General features: G+C 43.2%; 1 pseudogene; it reads left to right on the top strand.

Moving 5' to 3' along the window:
- Positions 1 to 7,022: 7,022 nt before the first annotated feature.
- On the top strand, positions 7,023 to 9,651 carry LOC143331870 (Ig lambda-2 chain C region pseudogene; annotated as a pseudogene).
- Positions 9,652 to 10,808: the final 1,157 nt, after the last annotated feature.

The following is a 10,808-nucleotide window of genomic DNA, read 5'->3' as shown; positions in this document are numbered from 1 at the left end:
GCTGCATCCGTGTAGATGTATTCATGGGGTCTTTCCATTGCATCCAGTTGAAAAACTCTCTGTACAAACAGAAACAGTTTTGTAAGTGATACAGAAAAAGTGATTTAGGTCGCTACAGTAAATCACTACTTACAGCAATCAACATTGAATGTGTCTGGATATATACCAACCTGTACATACTGGAATCTTTGACTCATTTGAATGTAGATGTAGAAGCAGATTTTTGCTTCTTCTTATAAAACTGTTAGTGTTAATACTGTTGAAAGTTTGTGGCAATCAGAGATTATTTTCGAACAACTGTTTTGTTGTTGAAATTTAATTCTGCTTTTTTTCTCTCTGTGACACAAGAACGATGTTTCATTACTGCCATCTTCTCGTTTCACTCTCCATCTTTATCCATGAAAGGCTGATGCTGTGGCATGTCCCTAGATCCATCTGTCCAGTCCAGTCATTCTTCGACAACGGGAAATCCATTTCCTCCCCTGCTCATTGTCACCACGCTCTAATATATTTCTAATGTTGTCCTCCACCTGCCCTATTGTCCATCACTGTGTCATCATAACTCGTCTCTCGTGTGTAAATTTCCTGCATGACCTGAAAATATGCTCTACAGTCTCAGCCTCATGACACTGATCGCAAAGGCCTGTTGGATTTTTTTCCCTTGATGAAAAGTGTGCTGTTAAGGTTGCTTTTGGCCAACTCTCAGTGTGCTTAGTGTGACTTGTTCCTTCCTCTTGTGTACTTCTTGTTATACTCACTCTGTTTTGTATTGCATGTAGATGTCTCCCTTTTGCTGCATTGTCTTGTTCTCTTGTTGAATCCTACTTTGTAACTGGGCACAGCAACCGCAGACCGTGTTGCGTCTGTTTGAGGATCCTTTGATCCATCTGTAAAAATCTGAACCCATAATTTATATTTCTGGTCTGTGTAACTATAATATTCAACAATGAAATCAGATTACTGTGCTGAATCCTGAGCAGTTCAAGGTCAACACAAGGGTTTTCTGATATCCAGACAGGTCTGACTGGCCACACAACAGTATTGTCAATTTTCTGATCATACACTCCCCCATCTCTTTTGACTTGATTTCCCATCTGGCTGAAACTTTCCTTGTATGTTGTGTCCTTCTCCAAACATATCTGCAGCATCCGTTTTGTAGGATGGCTCTCTCCATGTCCTCTCCCTCCGTCTCCCGTTCTGATTCTTGCTTTCGATTGTGCTAAGGTGTGTTGCCCTCACTTGTCTCCATCCCTGCCCTGTCAGTCTGCATCCTTGGAAAGGATTAGATCTACAGTCGTCTGAAGTACTCCTCGTCAACTCTTCCTCAAGCTTGGAAATTCATTGACTCAATCAGTTTGCTTCTGTTCTCAGTCACAATGAAAGACTTTAAACCTTTCTGATCTCATGATGGAAATATAAATGATACTGATGTATGTGGAAAATGAACATAGTGGGTTTTTGGTTGTAACAATGATTGCATTATAGTTTTTGAAATGGGGAAAAATGTATGAGTGTGAATGTGTAGTTTGTGCTTGGTGAGGTTACTGTCAGCTCTGTGTTCAGTGGTCTGTGTCAGAGTCTCTTCCTCTTCAGCAGCTGCAGTCGGTTCCTGCTGTAACAGCTCAGTGTCTCTGCAGTCTGACTGAGGGAGGTTTTTGTACAGCTACAAATCACTGTGTGAACACATAATCACTGTGTGCACTCTGACAGTAATAAACTGCTGCATCTTCAGTCTGAACTCCACTGATGGTCAAAGTGAAGTCAGAGCTGCTTCCACTGCCACTAAACCGAGCTGGTATTCCTGAATGTCGTGTGCTTGCAAATTGTATTAGGCGCTTTGGAGGCTGTCCAGATTTCTGTTGATACCAGTGCATACCCTCATCACCATTAGACCATCTGAAAACAGGTTTGCTGGTTTTACAGGTGACAGTGACAGTGGATCCTGCAGTCGATGTCACTACTGGAGGCTGAGTCACAGTCACCTGACCGCTGCATCCTGCAGACAAAAACAAATCATTCATTGATCAGCAGAAAGAAATGAGAGAAAAGGCAGCACATCATGTTTGAAATGTTGCTGAGAGAATGAACCTGTGAAACAGCAGCAGGCCAGCGTCCAGATGAGGATGGTGATGAGAGTCATGGTGCTCGTGCTTTCTGCTGTGTCGACTGACAGATGTGAGTCCTGCAGTGTTGAACTCACAGGACTATAAACCTTCTCAGTTCACTGGAGGATCAGCCGACCATGCAAAGCCTCCTCTCTATGGAAATCACCTCTCTGCTCTCAACACGCTCAAGACAACGTGGATTTGAATTATTTGAATGTAGGTCTAAAAGCAGATTTTTATGCTTCTTCATATAAAACTGTTAGAATTAATACTGTTGAATGTTTGTGGCAATGAGTGATTAACTGTTTTGTTGTTGAAATTTAATTCTGCATTTTAACTTAAAGCTGCATTTTAGAAACTGTCTGTGAGTTTGTTTCAGAGTTTCCAGAGTTGTTTTCCACAACCCCATTGAGTTCTTGATGAAGTGTCCTCTAAGTGTCCTGTCGATCTTATACAGGTCTAGGCACTCCAGTATCCGTTTGTGGCATCGAGTCATAGGCCTTCTTGTTGTCAATCCAGGCAGTGCACAGGTTTATACTTCTGGTCTTACAGTCCTGGGTGACTGCCCTGTCAGCCAGTAGTTGGTGTTTGGCTCCTCTGGTGATCCATGTGCCTACTCATCTTAGCTGCTACGATGCCTGACAGGAGCTTCCATGTTGTACTCAGGCAGGTTACAGGCCGGTACTTGGACGGTACCGGGCCCTTCTGTGGGTCCTTCATGATGAGGACTGTACGGCCTTGGGTCAGCCACTCTGGGTGGGTTCCTGATCTTAGCAGCTGATTCATCTGTGCTGCCAGTCGTTCAGTGCGGTTAGCTTTTTGAGCCAGTAGGGGTGGATCATGCTGGGCCCAGGTGCTGTCCAGCTCTTCATCGTGGACACTCTATCTTGGATGTCTGCAGGGGTAATTTCTACTGGTTCCTGTTCTGGGAGGCTACTGCGGTCTGCTTTCAATTCGAGCAACCACTGGGCTTTGGTGTTATGCGATGCCTCCTTCTCCCAGATACTCTTCCAATAGAGCTCATTTTCAGACTTTGGTGGGTCTATCTGGGTCTTCTTATTACCCTGCCATTGATAGTAGACCTTAGCTGGGTTTTTGGAGAACAGTCTATTTATTCTCCTGGTCTCGGCTTCTCTGCTGTATCTCTTAAGGCGGGTAGCCAGAGCTGTGAGCCTCTGCTTGGCAGTCTCCAGAGCTTCATCTATGGACAGCTTGTTGTATCTCCTTGGCACTTCCTTCCTGATCTTTACACCTTTCTGTAGTTCAGTTAGCAAGCTAACCTCCCTCCTTGTTGCCGTGATCTTGCTCTCGAGTCTCCTTTTCCATGGAGGGTTCCCCTGCTCCCTCCGGCCACTGCTGTTCATCTTGTAGCCTAGCATGCACAGGATGACTGTTGCCGCTGCATACATCAGCTGATTGGTCTCAGTGATGGTTTCTGTGGATATAGTCATCAGTGCCATGTTCACGTCTTCCAGTAGAGATTCATCTGGTACTTTGTCTCTTAGCCTTAGCCCTGCTCTATGTATGTCGTGTTCCAGTAGCCAACTTCTCATTAGGGTGTCCTGGTGGGCGTGTGGGGAGTCACTGATGATGTTTCTTCCATGTTATATCCATTAAAGTGGAATGGGCTGATTTAGGACCCCAGACCATGCTGAAGAATCAGGTCATTGTTCAGTACAGCTTTGGCCTGTAGACTTACCCATCGATGAAGTATTAAGTGGAACAAGATTATTTCTATCATTAAAAGAATATCTTGGTGGTCTGCGTATGTACACGACAGTGTTTGGATACATTCGTGATTATCATAGATATTTTGTTTATGAAACGATGGAATATAATGAGCTTCGGAGGTGTTGTTATGCTGATTTATTTTACCTCTGAACAGGCTAGTTGTTTACCTCTGTTTCCAGTCTTAAGGCCTTTTCAAGCACCAAGGAGCCTGAATGTAAAGCTAAGCTAATGCCAAGTTAAGCTAACAGGCCACTGGCTGTAGCTATACTTAACAGACTGGTGATCTACAGTTTCCCCCCCTTTTCCCCTTTCGTGTCTTGTGTTTGTCCTCTCCCTCTGTCTCCTGTCTGTCTGTCTGGTGTGAGTGTGTTTCCCTGCAGGGTGTGGCTGACAGGTTGGGCTCGGCCTCCTCCTCCCCTGAACACAGCTGCACTCAATCATTCATCAAGACTCACCTGCAGCCAAAATGAGCACCAGCTCTCCACTTGCTGAATTGTGCGTTCATCCATGCGGTAATGACTGAGTCTCCTGAAGAAATGCCAAAGTATATTTCTGCTTTCCTCCCTTGCCTGCCTTCCTCACTCTTGATTTTCCTATGTGCTCAGGTGCGTTGCCCTCACCTGTCTCCATAATGGAAATGCTAGTGATACTGATGTATATGGAAATCAACATAATGAGTTGTTGGTTATAACAATGATTGTATCACAGGTCTTGAAATTGGAAAAATGTATGAGTGTGAATGTGTAGTTTGTGCTTGGTGAGGTTACTGTCAGCTCTGTGTTCAGTGGTCTGTGTCAGAGTCTCTTCCTCTTCAGCAGCTGCAGTCAGTTCCTGCTGTAACAGCTCAGTGTCTCTGCAGTCTGACTGAGGGAGGTTTTTGTACAGCTACAAATCACTGTGTGAACACATCAGCACTGTTTATATAGTGGAAACTCTGACAGTAATAAACTGCTGCATCTTCAGTCTGAACTCCACTGATGGTCAAAGTGAAGTCGGACCTGCTTCCACTGCCACTAAACCGAGCTGGTGTTCCTGAAAGTCGTGTGCTTACAAATTTTATTAGGAGCTTTGGAGGCTGTCCAGATTTCTGTTGATACCAGAACATATCCTCAACTCCACTACTGGATCTAAAAACAGGTTTGCTTGTTTTACAGGTGACAGTGACAGTGGATCCTGCAGTCGATGTCACTACTGGAGGCTGAGTCACAGTCACCTGACCGCTGCATCCTGCAGACAAAAACAAATCATTCATTGATCAGCAGAAAGAAATGAGAGAAAAGGCAGCACATCATGTTTGAAATGTTGCCGAGAGAATGAACCTGTGAAACAGCAGCAGGCCAGCGTCCAGATGAGGATGGTGATGAGAGTCATGGTGCTCGTGCTTTCTGCTGTGTCGACTGACAGATGTGAGTCCTGCAGTGTTGAACTCACAGGACTATAAACCTTCTCAGTTCACTGGAGGATCAGCTGACCATGCAAAGCCTCCTCTCTATGGAAATCACCTCTCTGCTCTCAGCACACTCAAGGCAACGTGGATTTGAATCTTTTTTTAAATGTGACCGTTGCAGTGGATTATTTTCTGCTGCTAAATGTAAAACTATTCATGTTAATACTGTTGAATGTTTGTTACTCTCAGTGGATATTTTCTTAAGAAAGCTCTTTTCCAGAAAAGATGAAATTTAATTCTGCATATTTAACTTAAAGCAGCATTTTGTCAGCACTCAAGCTCAGGACAACAGACTCTGCCTCATCTGAACTCATTCTTTGGTTATTTTCATTAATCTGTTAAACTGTTTGCTGCCACTCTCCCTCTCATCTGCTCACCTGCTCAACCAGCACTCTTCACCATTCAACTAGACACACCTGTTCAATCACCTGATGCACACCTGGGATGCATCACCAATCAGTACAATACTTAAGCCGCTCTCTTCCACTCACACATGACTGAGCTCCTCTCCACCATGGAGACCTGGAAAGAGGACAGACTCACAGAGGGAGAGAGAGACAAGAGGACAGGCTGAAGCTCCTGGAGGATGAAGATCTGAATTTAATTAGAAACTGATCTGACACCACATGTGACAGGAGAGACAGTCAGATCAGAGGCTGTTGTCCAGGACAAAGCAAATCAGAGTTGATGGAGATGGTTTTAATACAAGAGCCTCAAATGAGTTGAATTTAATATCAAGTTTGGAGGTTAAACTGAAAAAAGTCTTGAAGAATAAAGCAACACCTCAACTTGTTTAGTAGCTGCAGCATCATGGGCTTTGGTATAGTCAGGTGGCGAAGCTTCATTTAATGGTGAAAAAACATTTGAATTCATCCAGTTTGATATAAAACAGTCACATCCAGACCATGTTGAAGAATCAGGTCATTTATCAGTTCAGCTTTGGTGCAGCAGACAGTGATCTGATGTTCACAAAAACTGAATTCACAGTCTTCCTGAGGCTTCAGTTTTCAGTTATACGGCCTGTAGAGTTACCAGTCGAAGTATTAAGTGGAAAGAGATTATTTCTATCATGAGAAGAATATATTTGTAATCTGCACACGTACACGACAGTGTTTGGATACATTTGTGATGATCACATATGTTGTTTTGTAAGACACTGAAATATAATGAGCTTCAGAGGTTTTGTTATGCTGATTTCTTTTAATTCTGGACAGAGTCAGGCGAGTTGTTTACCTCTACTTCCAGTCTTAAGGCATTTTTAAGTACCAAGAAGCCTGAATAAAAGCTGAGTTAATGCCATGCTAAGCTAACAGACCACTGGCTGTAACTTCATATCCAACAGACTGTGGTGCTCCACTGTTTCCCCTTTCGTGTCTTGTGTTTGTCCTCTCCCTCAGTCTCCTGTCTGTCTGTCTGGTGTGAGTGTGTTTCCCTGCAGGGTGTGGCTGACAGGTTGGGCTCTGCCTCCTCCTCCCCTGAACGCAGCTGCACTCAATCATTCAATCAAAACTCACCTGCAGCCACAGTGAATGAGCACCAGCTCTGCACTTGCTGAATTGTCTGTTAATCCATGTGGTAATGACTGAGACACCTGAAGAAACACCACAGTATATTTCAGCTTTCTTCCCTCGCTTGCTTGTCTGCCATCCTGAATCTTGATTTTCCTATGTGCTCACATGCATTGCCTGTCTCCGTAATGGAAATGCAAGTGATACTGATGTACATGGGAAATGAACATCATGGGTTGGTGGTTGTAACGATGATAGTTTCACAGTTTTTGAAATTAGAAAAATGTATGATGTGAATGTGTAGTTTGTGCTTGGTGAGGTTACTGTCAGCTCTGTGTTCAGTGGTCTGTGTCAGAGTCTCTTCCTCTTCAGCAGCTGCAGTCGGTTCCTGCTGTAACAGCTCAGTGTCTCTGCAGTCTGACTGAGGGAGGTTTTTGTACAGCTACAAATCACTGTGTGAACAGAGGAGCACTGTGGTAACTCTGACAGTAATAAACTGCCGCATCTTCAGTCTGAACTCCACTGATGGTCAAAGTGAAGTCGGAGCTGCTTCCACTGCCACTAAACCGAGCTGGTGTTCCTGAATGTCGTGTGCTTGCATATCTTATTAGGAGCTTTGGAGGCTGTCCAGATTTCTGTTGATACCAGAACATGAAGTTATTACTGTAAACAGGTTGGCTGGTTTTGCAGGTGACAGTGACAGTGGATCCCGCAGTCGATGTCACTACTGGAGGCTGAGTCACAGTCACCTGACCGCTGCATCCTGCAGACAAAAACAAATCATTCATTGATCAGCAGAAAGAAATGAGAGAAAAGGCAGCACATCATGTTTGAAATGTTGCTGAGAGAATGAACCTGTGAAACAGCAGCAGGCCAGCGTCCAGACGAGGATGGTGATGAGAGTCATGGTGCTCGTGCTTTCTGCTGTGTTGACTGACAGATGTGAGTCCTGCAGTGTTGAACTCACAGGACTATAAACCTTCTCAGTTCACTGGAGGATCAGCTGACCATGCAAAGCCTCCTCTCTATGGAAATCATCTCTCTGCTCTCAACACACTCAAGGCAACGTGGGACACAAAATCAGGAGAAATACTGTTTGGATTGACACCATCTATGATCTTAATGGAACACAAGGATATATTTATATGACAAGTGCAGTTGAGGATTTAAGGAGAAGTTTGTGTCCACTGTGGTTGGTATGATGTGTCTGTTTGTCTGCCTTTCATTTACTGACAGGGTTCACTGCAGATAAATAATGGAACTGACTTCTGTTAATCAAGATTTTGTAAAAAATCAGAATTAAACAGCATCATGTTCATTAAACCAAGTATCACCTGATAGAAAACTGTAAAAAAAAAATGACTTTATTACAAGAAGACTGTCATCGTTTGTCTGTCTGGTGCAGAAAACTAAAGAAAAATGAAAGAAATAACCTTCATTTATACAATAATTTCAATCCATATCACTTAAAATGCTTTACAGATTCAGAAACATGTCATTTTATTTTCATCAGAGACTTTTTTCAGTGTATAGATGCTTGTTGACAGTGCAGGAGGTTTTTGTACGGCCACTTCATCAGTTTGTATCACTGTGGTACACTTTCGGTGGAGGAACCAAACTCATCATTGACTGTAAGTATCACAGATTTATCATTTCTACAACATGAAAGATCAAACTTAATTGTGTAAAATGAGCTAATTACATAAGAAATTATTGAAGAAGTTTGAAATGTGTATATTTATTGTTGTTTATCAAACTTGGTTGAAATCGCAATTTGGCTTTCAATGTGCAAAGATTCACTTTATTATCGTGTTTCTGATAATATTAAGGTTAAATAAATGCCAAATAAGTTACATTTTGTCATATTTTATTTTCAATTGACTTTTTATCAGACAAAATGTGCTTGTGGAATTGGTCTGAGGAAATGTTTAATGCTAAAAAATGACACCAAATTTCTTATTTTTTACATTCAAACTGTTATTAAAATGAAATGTGTTTATAAAACAAATAAGTGAGTTGATATGTTCATGCAGTCCAGCTGTAGTTTGTGTTCACAGTTCGTTAGTTTAAAGTGGTGAAAAGGAAGTGAAACAGACAGATGACAAAGTCTTTAACTGGATACAGACATTACATTTTGAAAAACAAGAAAATCATTGAAGGCATGAATTATTTACTGTCAAACATTATAAATTAGACATGAGGTTAAATTTCATGATCATTATTCTGAATATTTCTTTATATTTACACTTGTGTTGCATATGATTTTCTAATTCTAAGTGATTTGTGATGAGTGCCTCAGTCGAAGACTCATTAGTTTAAATGTCAAAATGAGATTAAGTTTGAGCATTTAGTTTTATTTGTTAGCACCTCATTTGGTCCCATCTGTCACCTCCTCTCCTCTGTCTGATCACAGTATGGTGCACACAGCTCATCCACAGTCGTGTTAACCTCTGTCATGTGTGGTCAGTGTGTCGTGTTCAGCTGTGTGTCCTACAGTGGGAGTTAATCTGCTCCTGGTGTGTCTCTGCTCTCCCCTCCAGCTGGCTCCACGGTCAGGCCCTCGGTCTCTCTGCTTCCCCCCTCCTCTGAGCAGCTCTCCGGGGGCTCGGCCACGCTGGCCTGCCTGCTGAGCGGCTACTCTCCTGAGGGAGCCGTGGTGAGCTGGGAGGTGGACGGCACGCAGGTGACAGAGGGGGTCCTGAGCAGCTCCGAGGAGGAGAAGAGCGGACGCTACAGCAGCAGCAGCACCCTGAGCCTGAGCAAGGAGCGCTGGATGCAAGGAGAGCTGTACTCCTGCAAGGTCCTCCATAAGGGCCACAGCCAGACCCAGTCCCTCCACAGGAGCCAGTGTCAGGCCTAGAGGGGCTGGCCCAAGCCCAGGACAGGAGCTCTGTGTGTGTGTGTGTGTTGGGGGGCAGCAGGAGGAACACACCTGCTGCTCTCATCAATATGACTTTTAATGTTTGCAGAGGAAACTAAAGCTTTGTGTGACAGAGAACAACACTGCTGTAAAGTGTTGGACAACAACAACTTAGAGAGAAATGTGTGTAGCTCAGCAGCTGGATGTGAGTGTGCTTCATAACTGTCATGTTGATGGTTGATGTTTGTGCTAATAAAGCTTGAAGTGATGAACAACTTGATGAAGTGTTTGGTCTTTTATCTCATGAAGAGCAGCAAGAAATTAAATGCTTTTATAACTTCAGCTGATTCCCTCTTGGACCTGTCCCCCCTGGCCTGACCGTCTGCTCAAATGATTGGATCTCTGACATTTGTCTGTGTTACTCTGTTGGAAAGATCATTTAAATGATTAAACTCTTCATCATCTCCCACCTCTTTCTCTGAGTCACAGTGTTTGGGTCTGTATCTTGACAAAAACCTCATAAATTCAGTGATTGTACAGGTTCAACAAACAAAATGCAACATGTGCGTCTCTGAGCTTTAGTGGTGATGTTCAGCTGATTTTTGTACCTTTGGATGGAGCCAGGCTCGATGGTTACCAAGACTCCAGTCATCACACAAAGCTAAGCTAAGAGGCCACTGGCTGTAGTCTCATGTTCAATGGTCAGAGATGAGAGTGGCATCAGTCAGCAACATATGAACAACCTCTGACAAAGATAAATGTGTTTGTTCAAAGGAATAAATGACATGTACAGAGTTTTGTGGATTACGGTGTCAGTGGAAAGTGACGGAAAAGCAAATGATACTAATGTGTGGAAAATAAATATGAGATGTTGGTGATCATAACAATGTTAGTTTAACAGTTTTTGACATGGAATAAAAATAAAACTATGGAAAAATATAAATCACAAAAATGTATGAGTGTGAATGTGTAGTTTGTGCTTGGTGAGGTTACTGTCAGCTCTGTGTTCAGTGGTCTGTGTCAGAGTCTCTTCCTCTTCAGCAGCTGCAGTCGGTTCCTGCTGTAACAGCTCAGTGTCTCTGCAGTCTGACTGAGGGAGGTTTTTGTACAGCTACAAATCACTGTGTGAACCCTGAGCCACTGTGGTGACTCTGACA

Source organism: Chaetodon auriga, chromosome 14 (genome assembly GCF_051107435.1).
Source record: "Chaetodon auriga isolate fChaAug3 chromosome 14, fChaAug3.hap1, whole genome shotgun sequence".
NCBI classification, from domain to species: domain Eukaryota; kingdom Metazoa; phylum Chordata; class Actinopteri; order Chaetodontiformes; family Chaetodontidae; genus Chaetodon; species Chaetodon auriga.
Note: the sequence above shows the minus strand (reverse complement) of the source record. Positions and strands in the feature narration are given on the sequence as shown.